Genomic DNA, 25,632 nt, shown 5'->3' with positions numbered 1-25,632 from the left:
GCTGCGGGGAGATCGCTTCTCCCCACCACCCCTTGCTTCAAAAGAGGTCCGGGGACAGCGGGAAGCGCTTCGCGCTGCCCCCGACCTCTTTTGAAGCAAGGGGCTGCGGGGAGAAGCGATCTCCCCGCAGCCCCTTGCTTCAAAAGAGGTCCGGGGGCAGCGGGAAGCGCAGCGCTTCTTCCCCGCTGCCCCCGGACCTCTTTTGAAGCAAGGGGCTGCGGGGAGATCGCTTCTCCCGATGCTCCGAAGCGGGGCGGGGGGGCAGGAACACCTGCCCCAGCCGCCCCACTTCGGAACGCTGTTCCGAAGCGGGGCGGGGGGCGGGAACACCTGCCCCAGCTGTTCCGAAGCGGGGTGGGGGGCGGGAACACCTGCCCCAGCCGCCCCGCTTCGGAACGCTGCTCCGAAGCGGGGCGGGGGGGGCGGGAACACCTGCCCCAGCCGCCCCGCTTCGGAACGCTGCTCCGAAGCGGGGCGGGGGGGCGGGAACACCTGCCCCAGCCGCCCGCTTCGGAACGCTGCTCCGAAGCGGGGCGGGGGGCGGGAACACCTTCTGAAGGCGGGCGGGGGGCGAAAGTCTTTGTCCCCCCTGCCTGCCTTCCCAGGGGCTTTTAAATCGCCCCGGACAGCGGAGAAGTCCTCCGCTGTCCCGGGGCGGTTTTAAAATGCCGCCCGCCAGCATTTTAAGATCGCCCGGACAGCGGAGAAGTCCTCCGCTGTCCCGGGGTTTTTTAAAATGCTGGGGGTGGGAAGAAAAGCCCTTGTCCCCCCCCCCCAGCCTTCAGAAGAGGTCCGGGGACAGACTGTCCCCGGACCTGGTCTGAAGGCGGTTTCCCTAGGAACGCATTAATTGATTTTCAATGCATTCCTATGGGAAACCGTGCATCGCAAGACGAAAAACTCGCAAGACGAAGAGACTTGCGGAACGAATTAATTTCGTCTTGCGAGGCACCACTGTAACAGAAAATAAAGAGTAGCACACCAGACAGACCAAGCATTACATTACCTGAAGCAGGTGGAGGTGCAGCACTGACAGTGGAAAGGTGGCTGCCACCACGGTGAACAATGACTGAGCAACTTATTAGGGTGGCTAGTCATGAGGTGAGTGGCCCTGTAGGATCTCCTATACTTCCTGAGACACATAGTGAATGATCCAGAATTTAGACACATACAGTATAAGACAGAGGGTATGTATAAAGATTTAGATGCCCTTTTTGCAAGTCATGTAATCCCTATTGGAATTTCAGCTCCGGTGGGGGCGGGGCAGTGAATAGTTAAGAGTTAGGGGAAGTCTCATTGTACAAGCAGAAGATTCAGCATTGGATAAAACACTAAACTGTGGCTCTCACAATTTTTATCCTTTCCTTCCTTCTGGTTACATTAGCAGCTTCCATACGTTCTCCCAATGAATGAACCCTGTTACTAGGTGAACCATTCCTGAGAATGGTTTTATCTTGAATAATAGACACTACTTCATGGCAACTGAGATTGCTGTCCTATATGCACTTGCCTGGGAGTAAATCTAAGTGAACTTCCTAGTAGACATGCATGTGATTGTGTTTCTCCTAGAGGAGCAAATAGCAATGTATGTTTGCTTAACGCTTGATAAGGAGAGAGGTTGTAAATTTCCATTAATATGTTTTCTTATTCGGCAAACTTTAAAAAAGAAGAAAAATCCCTGTTTATATTACTCAGAAATACAAGCAATCCAGGGAAACATCATTATCTGTATGTAGCCAGGTCACTCAAGCCAAATATTTGTTTTAATATATTGCTCTCCATGAAAATTATTTTGATTTTACACTATTGCAAACAACCCAGGGAACTTTTGACTGCCACCAAGTGGGAAAGCAAGCAGGCTTTGGTAGATCAGCTAAGGTAGCGTGTCTCTTCAGCATTCTTTCTTTTTAACCTGCCTTTTCACTGAAGTTTAGGCTTTCTGCATTTCTTAGTCCCTGTGGAATTAATTAACTCTATTTCTAGAGGAAAAAAAGAGGACAATTTAAATGTAACAGTGTTTGTAATTCTCATTTTGAACAGAAAATGTCTAATCAACACCTGCAGTCTGGATGTGCATTAGTTTACTCTGCATGCTACCTAGAAAATATAGCCTAATGATGCTTTTGATAGAGTAAACATTTGCAAATGAGGGTTCAATTGCATATATTCCGTGTGCTGTATAAACAAAGCAAACGAGTTCAATTTGTGTGGCTTTCTTCAGATTGTGATAGGAAATGTGTGATGGAGAACCCCCTTTGGAAACATTTAGATATCTTGGAATTAAAACTGTCCCCACAATTGTCACGATTGTCTATTACATAGAGGTAATAGCAACTGTGTCTCTAGGAGCCTATCCCAGTGTCCCTTCAAAACCAAAATGCATCCTACAAACCTGATTAGGCAACCATCTGATAAATGTCTGGTTAAGCGGTGGTGATCATTAAGAAATGTACCTGATTTGATGTAAATAGATTTGTTTTATACCACGTTTTCCTTTAGCATGTATAACCATGTGACTGGAAAGGTCAGTTTCAAAGATCCTTAATGCACAAATGACACTAAGATACACCACTCCTCTCCTGGCTGGCACAACAGAGAGTGACAGAAGTATAATCTACACCCAAAGTATGCCTTCCTAAGCAATTTCCCTAATGGATGGCCATACTTTGGGATTGAACCAGTGCATATGGAGAATGGTGTCAACAAGGGAACTGTAGTAAAATGGAGATAAAGATTTTTTTAATACAAATCTCGAAGACCTTGACAGAATATGAGTTTCCGTCATGCTTTGAGCTTAGAACAAATGACAACCTTGATACTACAGAACTTGGAGGCTATTATCGATTATTCTTTCTTTGGATCTTTTCCATTTGAAAGCAAACTTTTGTAAGGGAGTATGATACTGATTTTGTCCCTGTTAACCACTGATTTCTTGAACGTGTTTCTAGAAATTCTTAGTACAAAGTAATGCTTTGTTTGTTTTTAAAGGAAATGATCTTTAAAGTAATATGGCTCTGAAGATAAGTAACACAGTGCTGTTAGAAACTCATTTGATGACATGAACATTATATCACTGTCATTACCAGGTGGAAGCTTATATATGGAGCCCAGTTTTATAAAAGATACACTAGAAATGTGGCTAGTCCTAGCACTTCAAGAGGCTTGGCAAAAGCTTAAGAGAATTTGATTCAAAACCCCTGAAGGTGGCATGTGTGTTTTTGTTCATTCCAATACTTCCAAATTCTTACAGTGTGTTTTTTCCCCCCAAACAAAAAATTGTTTTATTTCACACAAAAGAGGTTATTCAGAGAAACACTGCAATGTACTGTATTCTCTTTGTTTCTCTTCTTGAGAGTAAATGGAAAGTGGCTTAATGAGGATCTGTATTACCAACAGGTATTTATGATAGGCTTCCATACCTTTGTGTTAGAAACAAACTGAAATGATTTAAAGTAATAAACTGAAAGTGTGAAATTAGAGCCCCATGATACATTGTTTCACTGGGTGCTTAAAAAAAAGGTTCAATAATAGTACTAAACAGTCATTACTGATTATCAAAAGCAAAACTCAGTATTGAACTGTGTGTTTTCTGCATTGCAATTACTAAACATGCAGTTTTTAAATAATTATATGAATGAATTTCCTAAAATAGTTCTCTACATATTTTGGTAATTAATACTGTATATTTTTGCCAAATCACCAAATAATTTATTAACAGTAAGACCAGCAACAGCTTGTCGGAATGAGAGGGAAATAACTAATATTTAAGGAATGTAGTAAACATAGAGCTATTCAGCATGATTTCACAGTGCATGAAACACAAGCATTGAATTCATTTTTAAAGCTGTGTTAATCTTTGACATTTGTTCAATTTTATTCTCAATTGTTGTCTGCTTCTCTCAACAATATAGGAAACTGGAGCTTTGTTACACTGGGTTCTTTTCTATAGCCTCTGCTCTTTTCCACAAAGGTTTAGCAACTGTGCAAACCAAGCTTAAGGAACATTCTAGAACATTAACCATAGAGCTTCAACTCTTACCCTGTCCAATAGAACATTCTTGCATCTGTAAAGACCTCAAAGGTTGGGTCTGCCATCTTTCCACACAATTCTCATCTAACCTCCCCATTGCATTTAGAGTGTGTAGGAACCAGCTTAGTTCTGAGGAGATGGCGGGGGGGGGCAGTGGAACCGGTTACACCAATTTCAGTGCTTTACATTTATTATCAGTGTAATAAATAAATAATGATACGAGGAATTCTTTTCACACTGCCTGAACATTACCAAGCAAGCATGTCACCATTGCTTTTTGAAGCTTAACATCCTCGTGGGAACAAGTGCTGACAGCTACTAATTCTGACAGTACTATGGAGTGCCCCACACTATGAGTGGGGGAGGGCAATACAATAGCAATGGTTTGATTGTTTCTAGTATCCATCAGCAAGAAAGCTGCCTTGTGTTCCAAGCACTCTTCCACATATTGTGAGGGGCCTAGGGCTGACCTTTAGTGTCAATGGCAACTTTATTCTCCACATAACTCACTAAAATGGTATCTTATTTCCATCTCACTCATCCTTCAGTTCTCAATTCCTTCTGACCTACAAGAAGTCAGGAAACTGTTTCTCATGGCCTTGATGTTTGCAGGCCCATCAGTTTTTTTTTAATCAGGACAGCTTAAGGAGAATAGCGATCAGGTTGTATCTGTTAACGCTAATCCTAAGCAATGTTTCTGAACTTCCCCTCAGAGGCCTTTTCATTGGCTATTGTCCACATACACCATTTGCTATGTGTTGGCAAATCAACCTCTGCTGCGAAATACCATTTGACTGAGGACCTGGCTCTACCTTCTGTTTTTCTAGAGGCATTTTTCTGACTTTTTTATGTTAAGCAGCCACCTGGTCCATTCCATCAACATTTGTAAAACACTATGCTGTAGATATGTGAGCAAAACTAGACATAGTCTTTGTCAGAGCAGTTCTTCATAGCGTATATTATTTCCCTGTTTATATAAAGCTTTCCAGAAACATAAACATATAGTTCTATATGGACACTATTGTTGTTGTCGTTTAGTCGTGTCCGACTCTTCGTGACCCCATGGACCAGAGCACGCCAAGCACTCCTGTCTTCCACTGTTTCCCGCAGTTTGGTCAAACTCATGCTGGTAGCTTCGAGAACACTATCCAACCATCTAGTCCTCTGTCGTCCCCTTCTCCTTGTGCCCTCCATCTTTCCCAACATCAGGGTCTTTTCCAGGGAGTCTTCTCTTCTCATGAGGTGGCCAAAGTATTGGAGTCTCACCTTCAGGATCTGTCCTTCCAGTGAGCACTCAGGGCTGATTTCCTTCAGAATGGATAGGTTTGATCTTCTTGCAGTCCATGGGACTCTGAAGAGTCTCCTCCAACACCATAATTCAAAAGCATCAAAAGCATGGACACTATATAGGTATTTAAAAGTTGCATATCTGTAACTGGTGTTTTTTTAATGCAAGCATTCCAGTCAGAATTCTTTATTTATTACAATTGAATCCCATCTTTCCTCAAGGAACTCCGGGTTTGGTACATAGGTCTCCTCCTCCCTGTTTTATTCTCATAACAACCCTGTGAGGTAGGTTAGCGTGACTGGCCCAAGGTCACCCAGTGAGCTTCATGGCCAAGTGGGGATGCAAATCCAACCCAGTGCTCTAAGTACTAAACCACCCCTGGGAACTCATCCACACTTCCACTGCATAGAAAGCACAGGTCCAAGCAATTTCCCCCTTGCCCCACTCCTGTCCTGGGGGGAAACCCACTTTTTAGCTCTAAATTGGATCAAACCTGAATTGCCGTTTGCTCTGATTGAACACTAAACAGCGTTTTTCCCAGGGAAAAGCAGTGGGACAAAAGGAAGTGTGGCCCTGACTCTCAACTCTCAATCACTTTTTGGTTCTTTACTGTATTTCCTTGGAGTATTCTGTTGGAGGAGGCCACATGCTGGTGGAGCCACTGATCAATGGAACCAGAGTTAAAGTGGGCAAAGCCAAACACAAACGAGGAACCCCATCTCTTCTCTTCTCTTTCTTTCTTTCTGCCAGTATCTTTCTGTCTCCTTGCCATATGCATGGAATTAGGCTAAGAGCTTCATAAATGTATGATAAAAGCTGCAAGTTGTTCACCCCTGCTTTAAGGTTTTCCATTATAATACCTAAGAGCTTTTCTTTTTTTACTTTATGCACCCCAGCTTCCCTTTTGCTTATTACATGCTATTTCTCCTTTGATGTTTGTGTGCTCCCAGCTGTTTTCTTTGTTCTGCATCTAAGTTTTTCTTTGCCATTTATTCCCATCGCATGGCTGTGGTGATGCATCATGATGTCATTTGGATAAAAACTCTACATCCTCCCCACTGCTTCTTACTTTGGGTAATTGTGTTTCCGACCAGAAATGGTGTATTGTCTGCAAGTATGATCCTATCAACAGGAAGTTTGCTTTCTGTGCACCTTATCTAGGAAAAACCTTTAGATATGAAGATTTATAATAGTCTACAATGGCTGAACAAATGCTAATTTTACGTTTTGTAAGATAAAGGTTTTGCCATCTATTCCACAGTCTACAAAAAACCCTTTCTCTAGCAAGGTTTCTCCTAAGGCTACTCAAGAAAAAGTGTTGATAAATAAAACACCTTTTTCAAACTATGTCAGTTCTTTTGTCTCAGTCTCTTCTACCCACAAGCAAAATTTTAAATAGGGATGAGTGAATCAATTTCTGATCTGTGTCACTTTTGCATGCAAGTTCATTCCATGCCGCTTCCAAATTAATCTGCAATTATATATATTTTTTAAAAATTGCATGGAAATCACATTTAAGTGCCATCCTACTGGCAAGCCTTTCTCTCTGCTGGCAGAGAAGCTCTTAAACCTCTTCCTACAGTCCTTCAAATGGTTGAATGCTGGCTGCAGAATTGCTCCCTAATTCTTATTGAAAGACAATGAACTTTTGGACTATAAATCAAGTCAAAACAACCTTTCCCCCCATATTCCTCAATAAAAACTTGCAAAAGATTGTGATTCCTCATTCATGTCCACCTTTTCCCCCACAGCAGTTAAAGAAAACATAAGAGTTCAGTGTTGGTTTGGGGTTTTGCTTTTTGCTTTTTTTGTAAAAAAAAAATAATAATTGTCAGGATTTGCTTTGTTCAGACCTAGAAACACCTTGGATGAGGAGATGGGAAAGCAAGAGCTCCTAGCAGACTCCTCCTGCATTGCCAGCAAACCTGAGGATCAATGTGTCCTTACCACAGATCTCAACCTCATTCGCCTGTGTTCCTAGTTAGCTTTCACATCCCACCTAGTCACCTCCAGGTCTACAGGATCAGAGGAGATTGCAAAACAAGCAGGAGCTTTGGCGTGCCAATGAAATGTCCAACAAGCTACTTAGGAGATGGTAGAATCATGTGTAAATACCTGCCCAGAACAATGCCTGGTTGAAAGCCATGAAAGGTGGAGCTGCCAGGTCTAAAGAAATTTGCCATCTCAGCTGCTTTACTTTTCAAGCAACATCTTAGAACTGCTATTCCACAATTTAGGATTTATATGTTGTGCTTTTAGTTTTCACCAATTGATAGTTTTTCTGAATTAGCATATGATACTAATATGTTAAAATTGCATGCAGCAGGTGGACAGAAAATGTCTTAATTTGTGGATATTGAAAGAAGAGTAGTTTTGTACATATATTATTATTTCCTCATATAATAAAACTGTGTTTTCCTTAAATGTGTCTCAGTTATGTAGTCCCCATATATCAAAGTTCCCAAAATGATACGGGTTAAATACCTCCTCATTCAGCACAGATGCTAATAATGATATATTAATTCATTGTTAACATTTTCCAAAGTTTATCCCATGCTTCCAATAAAGCACTTACTATAAATGGTCCTAATGTGTTCTGTTTATATCTATTGCTCTTTTATCAAAATTAGATCACATAATGGTAATTTACAGCAAACAAGTCTGAATGGGAGGGAAGAACTGCCATATTTCTCTATCCAGTCAGACTGCTGAATTGGCTTATTTGTATGATAAGAATGAAACAAGTTTAGTATCCCACTTCCTTCTCTTTTCTACTGATTACAGGGGGATTGCTTTTGTTTCGCTTTTTAGTAGTAGCATAAAGACCAGAAAAGTTCAGATAATAGACAATAATGATAAAAAAGTATTTTTCTATGGGTCTTATCAACAAAAATTGCCAAATACCTAATAGGTTGTGTAGTGCAATTAATTAATCTAATTACATTGCTGATAGGGAGGTTGCCTTTTCCAATTTAATTGCTGTAAGTTTAGCCTTATCTTTGTTCAATGAAATCTCCAGCATGTTTCCAAAGCAATAGTATGATCAATCTGCTCTTAGACCTTCAATGTGCAAAGGAAAGGGGAACTCTCCATAGACCTCACATAACTCTCTAAATCCTTCTCCCCGTCAGTCTTTGGCCAGCACATCACTAACCATTCAGGCATTTCTTACAACAGAAAGCCTTTTGGTAGTTCCCATACTAAGATTCATGTAGCCCACAGTTCTATAGTGGGCAGGTTACTTGTGCTTGGAGCAAATTTAGATTATCTGCAGCGTTCTGGAGATCAGAAAGGGTGACAGATGCCAGCACTGAAGCACCATTCAGCCTCCCCTCCCAATGGTTCATCATAGCTTGTAATTCCCAAGTAGCTAGTAGATTGTGAAATCCAATTAAACAGTCTAACTGGGAAATAAAATCAGTTAAATTCATTTTTTTAAATCCTCTGGTTCATTATCTTTTTTACTTTTGCTGTCAATTGCATAAAATAGTTTAAAAGTATATGTCAGAATCACCCCAAAATGTGTTGTAATTTCATTTCAGAGGGACAGCATGTTTCAGAAGCAATTGCTCCTAAGGTGATCTGGGATCGGTTACAATGCTAATCTCACAGCTGTCTCTCTTACTAGCAGTACTCATAAATCATATGGTGTGTAATAAGAGGAGCAAGTTGGAGAGGTTAGAAATCTTAAGAAAACTGTGACAGAAGTGATAGATGATATTAAGTGACTACATTCTGAAGATATTTTATATTTTATAAAAGGGAATGTGTTGCATTGGAGATAAGGTCCTTTTGCATCCCCCCTCCCCTTCTGAATATCAACACTGGGAGATGTGGAATGCTTCTGTAGCATTTCCAGATGAGTATCAAAGTTGTGCTTTATGAAGGAAAAAAGGCAACTGAGATTTAAAAGTGAGAAGAAATCCCCATGAATTTGGTTGTTACAGCACGAGACTACTTTAATAATGCAGACTGTTACACAGTTTAAACTTTTGTATGATCATTGCATCTGTATGCTATGCACAGGCACAATGCAGTAAAAGGTGTCAGATAAATTATCCAAATTCACACAGGCAGAAAATTGGGGTGTCCCAGAACCCCAGAGTTCACCCTTGAATCAAACCCCTCTCTTATATGCTTAGTCAGGTTTGTGGCAAATTAATAATGGGGTTTCTGGCAGCCCCAAAATGTAATTTTTATTCATAATTTGCTGACATACTGTACATAAGAACATAAAATACAGTAACACTGAGCATAAGAAGAGCCCTGCTGGGACAGGTCAAAAGCCCATCTAGTCCAGCATTCTGTTCTCACAATGACCAACCAGGTGCCTGTGGGAAGCTTGCAAACAGAGCCCAAGTACAAGAGCATTCACCCCACTTGAGAGTCCCAGCAGCTTGTATTCCACTGTCTCCAACAGTGGAAGCAGAACACAACTACACCAGAGGCCATTAGGAGGAATGAGAGGGAGGTGCTGGAGGTGTACAACATCCTGCCCTCCACTTGCATCAATATAACTAAATTGTGTTCCACTGTACAAAGCATGGGTAAATTTCATTACCAAAGAGAGAAGGCTGCATCTAGGGAAGACAGGCATGAGAATCATGTGAGTGAGACCTCCTCATTCTGTCTTTTATTGTGAGAAGTGAAATTGCAAGGAAGCAGGCAGAGGGCTTTCTCAGTAGCTACACCCGCCCTGTAGAACATCCTCCCATCATATATCAAAAAGATAAAGAATCACATGACCTTTAGTGGATATCTTAATCTACATCAGGAAGCTTTTAAAGTTTGATGTTTTGTTGTCTTTATACTTTGTTGGAAGCTGCCCAGTCAGATGGGCGGGATACAAGAAATTCATTTTGTTGTTGTTTGAAAGCTGAGTGAGTGGGATGTATCACCTGTTGGGACATCTTTGTAGCTTCCATTCATTTGTGAACCTCTTTCCTTGCTCATGAACCTTGGAATATGAACTTCTGGAACCTGTTTGCTTTGGAGTGTGTACTGCTATTAGCCTGAATAAAGATCTCTGGCTTGCTGGCTTGTAAGAGTCACTGCCATGCTTTGGGACAGGAGCCTGAGACTTGCCCTCATCACTAGATAGATTTAGCTGACAATTAAGTATTTTCCAGTTCACCAAATGAATTTTCAATCAGGAACCAATAAATCTACATATCATTGAGTTGGATCCAGGGTGTCCCTTCCATTAACAAAATAATTCCATGAACAGAGATCCAGTAAATCCACTGGAGGTAATTTGTCTGATTCCTCCTTTGCTCTGCAGCCTTCCAGAACAACTTTTGAAGGGATTTGGGGAACTCCAGAGGAATGAGGAACTAGTGAAATTGCCTTCATCTTACTCTAGCTAGAGCATCCTGTAAATGCTAGATACAACTCATTGGGGAGGGGATTTTTAGGGGAGGTTCTATTGGTTACTGAGCAAGAACATCAGCTTATAAACCAATAAAATACTTTCCTGGTTACTAGACTGACTAAAACAGGAGAAATCTACCATCAAAAGGTTTATTTAATAAACATGTCTACCTTTTTCTGGCATACTAAACTATTCCTTTGGTCATCATGGCCCAAAAAATTCTGAAGTACCGTATTTTTTGCCCCATAGGGCGCACCTAGTTTTTTTGGCGCGGGGCTGGGGCGGAGGAAGCCCGAGCTTCCCCAGACCCCAGAACTGGCTGCTATCCGCAAGCCTAGGGAGCACGGCGGGAAGTCGCACTGGTCTCCCCAGGCTTGCGGATATCTGCCCGCGCTGAGCGCGCCCCAAGCTTTGCGATGCAGGCAGCTCTCCGCAGCTGCAGGAGAGCTGCACAACTTCACGCAGCTCTCCCACGGCTTGCGGAGAGCTGCGCGAAGCTCAAAGCCTGGTGCGCGCTGAGCTCAGTGCTCCCCAAGCTTCGGGATGCAGGCAGCTCTCCGCAAGCCGCAGGAGAGCTGCGCGACTTAGTGCCAGGCTCCCACGGCTTGCGGAGAGCTTCCTGAAGCCTGGAGAGCGAGAGGGGTCGGTGCGCACCGACCCCTCTCGCTCTCCAGTCTTCAACAAAAGCCTGCATTCGCCCCATAGGACGCACACACATTTTCCCTTCATTTTTGGTGGGGAAAAAGTGCGTCCTATAGGGCGAAAAATACAGTATATGCTTATTTCCCATGAAGAACATTCCCACGACACACAGCAAATTGCTGCTCCTTTGTTGCAATTTCTTGTAATTCCTGTAGGGATCAGGCATTTGATTAGCATCTCCCCTCTCATGAAATAAAACAGAAGAATCTTCTCTTGAGGAAGAAGAAAACCCATTGTTTTCATAAAAGAGAGAAGTAAAAAAAAAAAATATTAGCAAAGCTTCAGAATATTTGACCAGTCCAGGTGCATTTGTGCAGGATATGCTTCTACTTACTTAAAACAAGAGCTTTAGTTTACTATTCACTAATCCTCAATAATAAAGACTGAAAGTTTCAGATTCTAGAATCATTCATCGGTTACCTGCTTTGGCTGACCCAAAGTAAAATGGTTTGTTTGAATGTTTCACTTCAATAATCTTTATTTTTTACCTGCCTCAGTTGTCATTTCTGACAGTACAGAAATCCAGATAGTGCTAGCTGGCCTCTGCAATAATCCATGTGAACATTTGGTTGATGGTCAAAAGAGATTTTTGTGCATTTCAAGGAGAACTGAAGAGATCAGCAAAACCATGTAAGGGTATATAGCCACGAATGTCAGGTTTTGTCAGTTTACAAGTGGAAACAAAGGCTGAGGAACCTTTGAATCACTGATGCTGAATAGTTTGCCAGAGCACTTCAAATGAGAAGTTAGATAGGGGAATTAATGTTGACTGGTTCACCAGTGGAAATAAAAGTTTTTGCACACCAAAAGCATAGAAATGAAATGGACATTCTAAACTAAACATTCTAAACATTTTAAACTAGAAAGATTCCCAATTGTTTTGCCCTTGTACTATTTGAAATTGCTTCCTTTTTTTCATATTACAGACACACTTTCATAATTGCTTTGCTTTTGTCTTTGCCTCTTTTCCATTTCCATCTTCATTTAGCCCGTTACATGAAGTGTTTTTATTTAAGCCTTTTCTCAACTTTTTGCAGTTCCTCAATTATGCAGACAAGCCTAGACCTGTATAGTTTTTAATGCACGTATCATCTGTTCAAAAATTCTACTGAGTGTGCATCAAGCAGGATAAACTTGTCACTAGGACCCCCACCCTATATGGCAGGATTGCCAACATGGAAACAGTGGGCCCACCATACCTTTTATGCTGCCCACAAAAGGTCTCAGCAATATCTCCATAAAAATCCATAATGTACCTGAGGCTGGAATTAGCAGTTTGGTGTCTTTACCCCCCATTGACGGTGTGGCCAATGGGGTGTATAACCACACAATTTTATGATCTTGTCTCTTTTCCTGCTCTTTTAGATGTGACAGCCATTTTGTGACTAGCAGTCATGGCGCTTTCTTAAAAATTTAAATGTGCCCACTGCACCAAAATGGTTGGGAACCACTGGTACATGAAATCTCTCAGTCTGAACATTTTCTATGAAATGTTTTACAGGCTCCTTTTTTCTTTTGACGAGGGAGAAACATGAAATGAAAAGCAGTTCTCTTCTTTCTTCCCCTCTTCCATTTTGCCGTGGGATAAGCTCCATTGAGCTCAGAAAGATTTTTTTCCCAAGTAAACATGTGTAGGATCTGGCTGTTGATATTTTTTTCCCCTCTTCCACTCTGTCTCCTTCATTTGACGCCATCTTTAACTTCTATTGAAAGATTACATGCATGGAGGAATAGAATTGTTCTCATCCAAAAAGGAATGGCTTTGTTAACACACGAGAGTTAATTCAAGTATGTAGATGTGCACATTTATAAAGAAAAGATTATGCTTACTTTTCTGTTTATATTTCTTGCATCTCCACATACAAATCCTTTATCTCCAGAAATTAACCCATATTTTATTTTTATTTTTTTTAAAAAACAAGCAAAATTGCACAGGAAAGAAAAGTGTCATTGTTTCCCAGCCTGACTCCTGTTACGCTAATACACATTAGCATAGTGCTTCTCAAATTTTATCCTCTGGGCCACACTTTCAGAATAAAAATTTGTTTGAATTTTGAATTCATTGAATTTTTTTATTGACAAGAAATATGCTGGAAAACAAAAAGTAACTCATGGCAGTGCTTGATGGCAGAACACAACTACTTTCTAAAATGATTATGGAACATACAGAGAGAACTGTATTGAGAGCTGCATTCGACTCACACCTGCCCGCAGTCCTGGCCATCTGCCAAAGTTTAGTCATGGGGGTGGAGTCTGTTTCTTCAATGCATTCCTCACAGCTGGCAAAGCAGCACTCAGCAGGACTGAAGTCTCTTCTTAACAGCTGTGCAGTTGTGAGGCCATTTGGGATCAGAACAACTTCTGAGTGAGAGCTCACACCAATTTTATTTCCTGTCCACATCTACCTGTGACCTGTACCCAGAAGGGGACAGCTTTGCTAGGCCCTTCTTCACTCTAATCACACAATTACGATTCCTAGAAACAAAGCTACTTCATCTAGTTGTGGGACACTCCTCATCATCTGTATCCACAGTGGCATCAGTTATCTACACTGAGAGCTGGCTTGACTGTAGGTTGCTGGCTCAGAGCTAAGGCAGAACATCCTGTCCCTTAGAAATACTCTCACTGCGGGGCAAAGTCCCTTAGAACAAAGGAATCTTAATTGAGCCTTGCACGTTGTTCACACCACTTACTTATCCACTAACAATGGCAATTCCAGTCAGCTGCAATTCTAGTCAGACAGCTGCTGTCAATAAGGATTTGGCTTGATTTTATCCCATCACCACTGTATAGTCTGGTTATTTTGCTGCTCTCATGGGTCATATAATGGCCACTTACCTGGTCAGAAAGTGGGTGGCTGTTGCTGAAACCTCCCCAGCCATCACAAAGTTTGTAATTGCCCTATTAGGGGCAAGCTGAGGGATGGAGCCAGGGTGGGGATAAAGGCTGACTGCACCCAAGCAGAGCCTGGGCAAACTGTAAATTGTGCAGTGGTAGCTCTGGTTACGTACTTAATTCGTTCCGGAGGTCCGTTCTTAACCCAAAACTGTTATTAACCTGAAGCACCACTTTAGCTAATGGGGCCTCCCGCTTCTGCCGCACCGCTGCCCAGCGATTTCTGTTCTCATCCTGAAGCAAAGTTCTTAACCCGAGGTAATATTTCTGAGTTAGTGGAGTCTGTAACCTGAAGTGTATGTAACCTGAAGCGTATGTAACCCAAGGTACCACTGTATTCAGAAATAGCCTTTGTTAAAGAATGATGTATGTTACTGCAATGATCAGTTGTTCCAATTAGAAATTGTAATACATTCACTTCCTATATTGTTAATTGATATGAATGTCTTTACTATCTATTGAATCAGTCATCATATTATGAGCCATCACAGAATTGCCTATCAGCACACATTGGTTATCACAGACATTATAAACATATTCTGTCTACAGCCTATCTAGATATATCTCTAAAAATAATGAATTCTGTATAGTATTTTGTAGTCAGTAGTGCCAAGTAAAATCTTCAGGTAGGACATGAAAAGGAGAGGGAATGTTCTGTTATTTTCCTCTCTAGGTGTGATTTTTTTTAAAAAAACCAAAGTCCCTTAAATATTTGGATTTGAGGGTGGGGGAGCAGAGAATCTTTTTATTATTCTTTTGCAGTTTGTAATTTGCTACCCAGCTAATTGTTAACAATGTTCCACAGCTCTTAACTGCACGCTCAACAGCTTAACCTTGTGGTCATTAGCAGGTTTGGGAGTTGTTGCAAGGCTGTGAATATATACACTGTTGTGGGTGAATTAAAAGAGTGCTGCTGTGAAACGGTACAACAAACAAAAATAAAGCTTCTTTCATGGGGGAGGGATAGATAAATAACGACTAGGGATCTCAGCTTTCTTTGTTCCTATTTTAATAGTTTACTGTTTTGTGGTTTCCGTAATTAATATGACATTCTAGAAAGCATAAATCCTGCTTAGATGTTTAAGTTAAGAGCATCCTCTTGATGGCGTACATACATACATATATATATATATATATATATACACACACACACACACACACACACACACCCCGTTCCCAGAGCTTAACAAGCTGTTTTGATTTACCTTTGAAAGACATTTGAATGGTAAAGTAGTGTGGCCTACTCAAACCATTTTAGTGTCATTGTTAACTAGAACCTCCTTTTGAAATTTATTGCATTCAATTACATTTTTAGAAGAATTTTAATTATGTGCCTGTAAAGAATAAAGATGCTCCGGGCTCCATTTGTTTATCATAGAGGGCCTGGGAAAGGAAAAAAAAACGAGGACAGAGCTTCCCAGCTCATGCAGGGGTTGCAGAGAGAGAGAGATGACTTTTAATTCGACAAGTTCAGAGAGATTTCTTAGTTTGACGCGCACAGCAGGGGGTCTTTGAGCGCCTGGCAATACTTCAGCATTCCAAGCTTTGAAAGTCTTTCCCTGCAGCAGAAATTGTATCAAAAGCCAATGATAATATTCCCTGCAAGGTAAAGCACCCTATTGAAGATTTCTAGAGCTGTTTATTTATTCATCACAGTTTTTTTTTTTTTAGGACATATCAGGCATATAGGTAATAATTCTTGTAGACGATATAAAAATGCAAATAAATAAATAAAAACTCTCATTAGTCTCTTGCCTTGTTATATTTCTTCACTGGTTACATGAACCTATAGACACTGCCATCCATCCCTTTCCGCCCAAAATGTGTCTCTTTACTGCAAATGTCTTTCCCTGTAATTTTAATAAAACCATCATTTCTGTCTACTCTCTACCACCTGCTGTGTGTGTAAGATGTTTATGGCCATCTCCTTCCAGCAAGCTTTCAACGTAATTAATTAATTTTACAGAAGGATATTCCATTTCTTAGGGGGTCTGTTTAAATCCCAATTTTAAAGTAAGTTTTAGATATCCGCTTTCATAGTCAAGATTAAAGCTCTCTTGTTTTGGTATTCCAAAGATAAAATGTTTTCATATTTTTGTATTACCTTCACAGGGAAAGAAAAATAACATATATATATATATATATATATTTCTCTCCTTGTTTTTGTTCCGTTTGGTCTCCGCAGCAGAGCCGGGAGTGTGAGACTGCGACAACCATTCCCTTGTGTCATGTCATTGTCGGCTATCACAGTGGCAGAATCAGCCAGATCGCTGAAGACAAAAAGTGCCCCTCTTCCTCTTGCTCTTTCAACTGCCACTGGCATCCAAAGTGACCTTGCCTTGTAAATATTGGTGAGTGACCACAAGGGGAAAGAAGCTCCCTGCTGAAAGAGAACTTCTTTGGGGGGGGGGCTGTAGTGGCCTGAGGGCACTACATTGCTTAAAACTGTGTTTTCACATGGGGTAAACATTGGGGATGTGTGCAGAAAAAAATTATGCGCAAGATTTTTCTTTCTTTGTTTTAATCACTATTCCATACAACCTACATTTCTATTTTTAACTTAAAGGCACATACTAATGCTTTTTGCAGATTACATGAGCAACATGAAATCATTGCCTTGCTCGAGATTTAGGAAAGCCTCTGTCTCTCTCAAAGACGACTTATGTACTATTCCCTGAGGCTTGTGTTGGTGCATCCCTCCCACTCCCTAAAAGGTAGTATAGGAAGTGTAACACAGAGATGGAACACACAGGCAGACCCATGACACTCACCCCTCCCCCAAATATTTTTTGTTGTTGTTTCTGCTGCTGCTGCTGCTGCAATTCAGAGGTTTGTGGTTTTGTCCCACATCTACAAAAACACAGAAGGAAAATAATCAGTACTCCTTTGTGTCATGTTAGAACCAAAGCTATGGGGGTAGTGAATAGCAGCCATCTGGTGTTCTCTGAAGAAAGATGTATGTTCCAATAATCACTGCCTGATATTAAGGCATGCCATAATCTGTGATTATTAGCATTGCCCGGTCAATATTTCAGAACTAGTAGATGCTTTAGAGTTCTGGAGTTCTGAAATAATGGACATCTGTTACTCTTTTTGCATTGTAGTAATCTGGAATATGAGGAAAATCCTTTCTCCCTCCCCTTTTGAAAATGGGAGGATTATACTTGAAATAAGAGAGAGCAGTCAGTCCTAGGGATGGCAGCTTCCTTGTCTTATCTTCTTTAGAATCCTTGGAAATACAGAATCAGAATGGAGTTTTGGCCAATGTAAATAATGTTTCCTTGCCCAAATGAACTAGGAAAAGAAATGGGTGCATTAGTGCAACACACAGTTGAGCCTGGGGGTATTTTTAATGCTAAAATGGATCTGAGACTTGACTAACCTGCCTCTAATAGGGAATTGAGAACTATATTCAGTAGGGCACTTCTACTACAACGAGATCAATTTTCTTTCTCCTAGCATCTTCTCAAGTCTTAGACATAAATTTTTCACTATCTACAATTCATCCTTCGGGTTTTGCATTAGCTCTGAGGAATGATTGGGAAGTTTAGAAGGATTCCTGTCTTCAAAGGATGATGTTTGACATTAAATTCAAATGCACAACCCCTTGCACACAATAATCCTTAAGAACGTCCAGATAGTTCCTCATAACTATAGAGTTATGCCCAGACCCTTCTAATCTCTGGATCCAGTAACTGTTCAAATATAAGCAAGGATTCAGTTCCTGGAATAGCCAAGCTAGTTTCCTGGTAAGGGGATAGCCGAGGTAATGAGCCATTAAGGGAACAAAGGAAGTGGATCTGTGCCATATAGAAAATAGGTGGGACCCCCTCAACTGGTTGGTAGTTAAAAAGACAAAGGCCAGAGAGGAGAGTTAGCTGATGTGAGCTAGGCAAGGCAGCAGGCTGGGAAGCCAGAGAGTCACACTGAAGCTTGATTTTGCTTGAATCTAAGGCTGTGGCTATGGAGGAAGCAAGGCCCGCTTGGGGTATTAATGCTGCAGCTCAAGTTACTAATTTGTGTAAGTAAAGCACAAGTTATGCGGCTAAAGTTACTAATTTGTGTAAGTAAAGCACATGTCATAAAGACTACATGTGCTCATTCTGAAGGAAACAGGGGTAACTGGACAGAACCCCTGGAACCTTGCACCACTCAGTAATTGGGGTGGCATGCAACAATAGGCCTGTCCTTATGGCGAAATGGGTTGCTGGTAGAAGCGCCATTGTGCGCAGGCACATTCGGCGGCAGCCCGCTTCTGCGCATGTGCAGACAACGACGGCTGCTTCTGTGCGTGCGTGAATTACGGCAAACCAGTGTTTACTTCTGGGTTTGCCACGGTCATGACTTGGAACGGGCCTAAGTAGAGCAGGACAGAGGTGTGTGTGTGTGTGTGTGTGTGGAGGCATGAGGCATGTGACTTTTTGGGGAGATAAGCATTTTAACTATCCTAATTTTAGAAGGAAAGGTCCCCTTCAGTACTCTCACCAATCGTCTTTAAGCCTTGGACCTTGTTCTGTTGGGACTGCTCCAGTGGCGTAGCGTGGGTTGTCAGCACCCGGGGCAAGGCAAGTAATTTGCGCCCCCTAACCCGTGGATTTGCGCCCCCTAACCCTAACCCCCAGATGTTGCGCCCGGCGCGGCCCGCCCCACCTGCACCCCCCACGCTACGCCACTGGACTGTTCTCTGCAGCTCCATGTTTCTTCCTTAGTGCCACGCACTAGTGCTGTACTTAGGGTCCAGGGGAATCTGCCATGAGCAGATTCTCTACACGTTCATAGGAATAACCACATAGCACCAAGTGGAAGAACTAGGAAATAGCTTCTTTTAGTCACCTCACATGGGGCCTTTAGTCCACCTTTCTTCCCTGAGAATAATTCTCTGAATGTGTTGATAGTTGCTATATATTTTGCATTTTGCGGAAAACTATAATGCCTTTCTTTTCCATTGGTCAAGAATAGGTATGGAAGGATCTGTCAAATTTGATTCTCTTCATTTCTCATTTTTCCAGTCTTAAATTCAGTTCTCCACATTTCTGCTTCAGTTTGCAGGATTTTTTCTTAAAAAAAAAAAAAAAATTATCGTGAAAATTCACCAGCATTTTAGTATAGCTTTACCCTAATAAATATATATATTTGTATGCTGTTTTGACTAGTGTACACATTTTGCAAGCAGTTTCTCCTAACAGAACACACTTTTGTAAGTGTTTCCACTAACATCGTCACTTGTGTGCTCATTTTTACCTAGTATTTGCATTTTTGTAACCACTGATTAGTTGGAAAACTGTGTTACAAAATTCAGATAATTATAAATTTCAAAGAATGGCTGTGTTTCAGTTTTCATATTGTTTTGGATTTGACAAATTTGTCTTTAAATGTAAACTGAATTAGATTTCCCTTCCTTTCCTAGTCAAGAACCAAGTTCCTTTCTAGACTGATAAAAACCAGGAAGTGATCCAGAATTATTTATATACAGTTGCTCTAAACCTAATCCATTTAAAAAAAAATTTAATGTCATGTGGCTATTACTTTTCTTGATAATGTATTTTAGTGATTTGTCTTGGGACTGCAGTTTACTTTTTGTTTATTTTTTAAAGTGGGCTTGTGATAGCTTCTCTTTGAACTGAGTGTTTGTGTTAAACAACATTCTGCCAGAAATTAATGTTTTGCGTAGTGATGTCTTGTTTACCATAAGGATTCCAAAGCAAATGTGCTCTGTTGCTGCTGCTTTTATTCCTATTCTGTATTGGAACAAGGTGGCAAGGTAAGGTGCAGGGGCCTTAACCCATAACATATCAGGTTTCTTTATATATATATAAAAAATGCTGCCAGACTATTTTTCAGAAGTTTTCAGTGAAAGTTATATATAAAAAGCTTTAAAGACATGTTTGCCACTTTGAAGTCTGTGTCTCTGAAGTACACATAGAGGCTTAATGAGGACACTTCCATGCTGCTTGGTACAAATATTGATTGACTGTACACACTTGCATTAGCTTCCAGCATCATGAGCAATCCACAGTCCTAGACAAGTGGTTTTTTTGCTATCAGTTGCGATTTCATAAAATACTTTTCCATTTTAGGGTTTTAAGGTGTCCTTGTTCCTCAGATGTGTTTTGCCTGATGTTGAAAGGAAAATGTGGTCAACAACTATATAGAACTATGCTTATTATTATTATTACTTATTCAATTTATATACTGAATAAGGTTTATGTGATTGGTTGTTGAATCATTCTTACTGCACAATGGGAATAATGAGGGAGAGAGCAATGATAAGTCACATATTGTAATACTCATGGAACACAATTGACCAAGGTGATCCTTTACACTTGGGGCTGCTCTGCACAGTAACAAGAGGTTTAGACATACAGTAGTTTTAGCTCCATGTAAGTATCCCCAAAGAGGATACCCTAGACTTTAAGTGAGATAATGTATAAACTTATGACGAACAATATTCACTATGAGCTATCTGTAATTTTTTGACAGAGTTATTCATCGGTGAAATTCATGGGTAACTTTTAATATTAGATGTATGTGACTGTTTCACAGCTGTGCTTGATAAATTGTGAAGACAACGTGGTGAATTTATCAACTAAATGAATCATTGAATTCATTCATTTATCTCCTTTGCAGAGATCCTTAGTGAGAAAATGGAGGGGGTGGAATTGTGAAGCAGCCCTCTCATAAAAATAATAAAAATAAGATTTTCTTGCTCACATGGTACTCTGATAAGTTGCTTTGTTTGATTACAAAGAATGGCCTAAAATGAGTTTTATGCAGATTTTTTTAACAATAGAACACATTGTGTTATGTGCAATTTTACTGGAAAACATTTTGAGATATAGCATTTACTAAATCAACTGACTGTGGAAGGAAATATCAAGATTAAGAGCATATATGTGTTCTAGGGTTCATGTTTTAAAAATAGCATATATTGATAAAGGTGTTCCAAAATATAAAATATAAGATTATTCTTTTACATACTTAATAGCATTAATTATTTTTCTGGCAACAGAAAACACAGCAGTTTATGCTTCAGATCCGGCATGTGGAGCTTGGTTGTTGTTGTTTTTGTTGCCACTTATTAGTTTATTTTACTAAAACTAACCCAAAGTGACTTCCAAAGTAGTACAAATATTAAAAAACAATGTAAAACAAAAACAGTTAAAAAACTTAAAAGCACATTCGCCACTAAAAAAGACCATTCTCATGTTGCCACTCCACACCTCCTTTAGAAGGAGCAAATTAAGAATTGTCTCAGGTGATGAATGCATGGTCTGGGTTGGTTCATGTAAGGAAAAGCAATCCTTGAGATATTGGGATCCTGAGCCACATCAGGCTTTATAAATAAAAGCCAGCGCTTTGATTTGAGTCTGAAAACTGACTAGTAGCCAGTGCAATCAGACCAGAATTGGTTTTATATACTCAGACCATCTGGTCCTGGTCAGCAATCTAGCCGCTGAATTATTCATGTTATTGTGTGCCAGGGAAATGCCCTCTGAAGATATGGTGGTGTTAATGGATCTATCAATATGTGAATAATTTTCTTCTTGTAGCATATGACTTCACACCTGTAGGAACTATGACCAGCCTAAGGTTATAACAAATGGTGGTGCAGTAAATTGTGCATGAATTGTTTCAGAGAAAGCGGGGTGTCAGTTCATATATTATGTAGATAACTCCGACAACAAAACATTGATACTTCATTGCACACAGTGCTACAGGGCCTGATTTTACAAGGATTTTTAAAATTGTCATTGTTGTTTAAAGAAACGTTTCCTATTCAGCCTTCTTACTGAGGTATCCGGTGAAGAGTTCACCACAGATAAAGTCGCACAGCATCAAAATGCACTTTTTTTTGCAAAATTTAGCAAAATTTGTGTGCTGTCTGGCCCTGAGCCATAATAGCTGCCTCCATTTTGTGGCTCCATTTACACATTTACAGGTCGTGAAATGGGGAGGGGAGGTTCACTGATTATGGAGGTAGGCAACAACCTTTCTACTGTGGTGCACTGCTATCATTTTTTCCCCAGAATGCCCTGCTGAGCAAAGCTATATCGTCATGTCAGGTAAAAAGGTAAAGGTAAAGGACCCCTGGATGGTTAAGTCCAGTCAAAGGCGACTATAGGGTGCAGTGCTCATCTCGCTTCAGGCCAAGGGAGCCAGCATTTGTCCGCAGACAGCTTTTCAGGTCATGTGGCCAGCATGACTAAATCGCTTCTAGTGCAACGGAACACTGTGACAGAAGCGAGAGTGTACAGAAACACCGTTTAACTTCCCACTGTCGTGGTACCTATTTATCTACTTGCACTGGTATGCTTTTGAACTGCTAGGTTGGCAGAAGCTGGGACAGAGCAATGGGAACTCACCCCATTGTGCGGATTCAAACTGTCAACCTTCTGATTGGCAAGCCCAAGAGGCTCAGTGTTTAGACCACAGCACCACCCGCATCCCCCATCATCATGTAGCATCATTGCAGAGAGTATTCTAGGAAGAGAAGTGGTTGCATTAGCAGTCAGTAGGAGCACTGCTTCAATCATTGCCACCATCATACAACATGGGAAATGCAATGCAGTGAATAGTTCCACCCTCCTTTCACCTCTGACCCAGCACCAAAATTTGGCCATTTGTTTTTCTCCAGCACTGATTTCTTCATGCAAATAGTCACATGCACTTATTTATGTATGTGTTTTATCTCAGGTTTCTGTGATTATTATAATAAATTACATTTTCTATTGAGTGTCTAGATTTCTTTCATTGACCTGGTATAATGCCTGAGCATTGCAGGAACTATGAAGAAATCAGTTTAGGATTGTAAGGCGTGAGAAGGCAGAGTAGAACAGAGAGATGTCTCTTCCATTTATTTCATCTCTCCATCTCAGCCATGTCACCATAACCTGACTTTCCTGAAGATCCCTGGTCCAGCCTCACTTCAGCTACTCTATGAAACAAAAACCAAACGAGATGGAAAATGCTACTTATTTATATTTTATTCAATCTGGGTATAAACAGGGCTTTCATCCACCACCACCTCCAAAAAATGTGCATCTACAGTGTAGTAGAGCCTGTTCATTTGAAAGTAGATACAATGCATTCCACAGAAGCAGAGAATGGGCACGTATTCCCAATGACAACTAACCATGGAAATCGCCATGCATTGAATTCCTTCAGATTGACTAGATGGACATGACTGCCTCTGATCCACATCTGCAAAAGTCAGTTCATTTTTTGGTGCAGGAAAGTGTTTTATCAGAATCCATTTTATGTAATTGATTGAAAACTCTGCATTCCTAATCTGAACAGGCATAACCTTGGAGGAAAAGAGAAGGCAATGTTGGACCCTTGGCCTTTCATACCTATATTTTTGTTTAAAGAAAAAACTGTCTGAGAAGTAAAAGAAATGTTTATGGTCTTAGTACAGGACTATTAAGTTGGCAGCTTGTTGCATCCAAAACGTCAAATTTCAAAGCTGAACACTGAACAAATAAATTCACCATTCAATAGGTCTCCAGTGAGGACCTTAACACACACAATCATTTCTCTGAAAACTATATAGGGGTCTCTTTTACTGCCTGGTTTTAAGTGCTCACTTTTAAAGTAGAAATTAGCTGATAGTATCCTGGGACATATTTATTTTTGATATCATATTAAACAAAATGCAAATATAGAAGGCTCTTGCAAATGATGTTTTTTCATGACACCAAGTTATCTCTGAATATTTTTGTTGAGCTTTATTTCCACTGTTGGATGTGTAATCTTTGCTAAATGTTTTGAAGGGAAGGAATCAAATAAATTGCCCTATTTTGGTCTTTCTCATCTGTATACAGTTGTGCAGCTCTAGTAGACCTGAAAATTGCCCAGAGACAAACTTTTTTAAAAATAGAGTGCTTTTGAGGCAGAAAATTGCTTTTCTGCAGTATCTTCTAACAGATAGGATGTGACAAGAGGACAAGTAGTTACCACCATAGAGTTGTAAAGTCTTTAAAAACAAAGCAGATCAAGGAGTTTTATTTTCCATCTCAGTTGACTACAAAAGGTTTGCAATGCTAAAAATCTGCCTTAACATTAACAGAAGCTACACAGTTTAGAAATAAGCCTTGCAAGCCTGCCTAACCCACCTGTGGCAGCTAGATGCTATAAGGGACATTCAGCATGATGCATAAGATCACAGAGTGTTTGTCAGCATCTTCAGAAGTTCCAAGCACAGTAGGAAGTGTTGTGGCAGGGTGGCGGCAGTGAAAGACTTCTTCATTCTCGTCTCCTTAGTTTTATGTTTGTCATGTCCTTCAGTTGTTTGAAATCTCTTGTGGAGTAATAAATAAAAGTGACTTATCCTTTTTGATCAGCCTCTTGATGCTATATGGAAGTATTTGTGTGTGTGCTTAACTTCTTGTTAAGGCAATTTGCAAATGCAAAATAAAACAGGGAGGGTAGATGGAATAAGGCTGAAGGAAGGGGGAGAGGCTGTACCATCTACATGCTAAGAGACATAAAGAAACTTTGAACCTATTATCATGTTAATGGGCCAGTTGAGGATTGTCAGGGTTTGAGGTATTAATCTTAATACACATTCACATTCTTTAATTGCTCCTTTGGTGCTGTAATGGCATAGGCTGTGAATCTGTGCAATATTAACAGTATTATGTGCTTCTATAGTTTGAAGCCATAATACCACATGGGTATTACAAACTATATAAAAAGTGTCATATGCTTCTGTTTTCAAAGATTTAATGTTATTATTATTGTTTTAAATGGAAAATGATCAAGTCTCTACAATTAAAATGGGGATTGTCCAGACCATGCCATCTGGGAAATCAATGTTCTACCTTTATCTGCTTGCAAATGGAGGAGGTGGAGATAATAAGTCTCTCAGGATTCACAAAGAAACCTGGTGGAAAGTGTTCAGCTTGGGAATTTCACCATGTAGTTTTCTCTGTTCTTGCTGCTTTCGGCTTCATTCTTGTCTTTATTAGAACTTGGCTGTCTGGCCTTTTGCATCTTCATAGCGTCCGTCAGGAATTTTCAGCATGGGCAAGTACTGGTCTTTTTCTATCACAGTGTCAGGTGATGACAAAAGTTTGGCCAAGCTTCTGATACTGTATGTGTAAAGCCACTGATGCACTAGGGCTCTTGGGACATATCTATGAACTCTCTTCAAATGTACAGTGAAACCTCTAACCCAGCAATGTAATCCGTACTATTTGCCAGGAGTCTGCACAACTGACATCCCCTAATGTTAAACAGGCATTCAGTGACAGCAGGATTCAGGAAGAAATCTTCTCAGTCCCTCAACAAAATAAGTATATACAGAAAACCTAGGTGACCTTGCAAACCATTCCAGGTATAGGACTT

The 25,632-nt window shown here is 40.5% G+C and overlaps 1 protein-coding gene across 1 annotated transcript in view; it reads left to right on the top strand.

The window, feature by feature from the left end:
• TENM3 (teneurin transmembrane protein 3) overlaps nucleotides 1–25,632 on the top strand; it is a 974,114-nt gene that overhangs the window by 48,985 nt on the left and 899,497 nt on the right. Inside the window, exon 3 of the mRNA XM_081021657.1 lies at nucleotides 16,472–16,637. The gene's annotated coding sequence lies outside the window, so the exon portion shown is untranslated. The remainder of the gene's footprint in view (nucleotides 1–16,471; nucleotides 16,638–25,632) is intronic.

Source organism: Podarcis pityusensis (genome assembly GCF_964106645.2).
Source record: "Podarcis pityusensis genome assembly, chromosome: 9".
NCBI classification, from domain to species: domain Eukaryota; kingdom Metazoa; phylum Chordata; class Lepidosauria; order Squamata; family Lacertidae; genus Podarcis; species Podarcis pityusensis.
The sequence above is the reverse complement of the archived record's forward strand: the minus strand, read 5'-3'. Positions and strand labels throughout refer to the sequence as shown.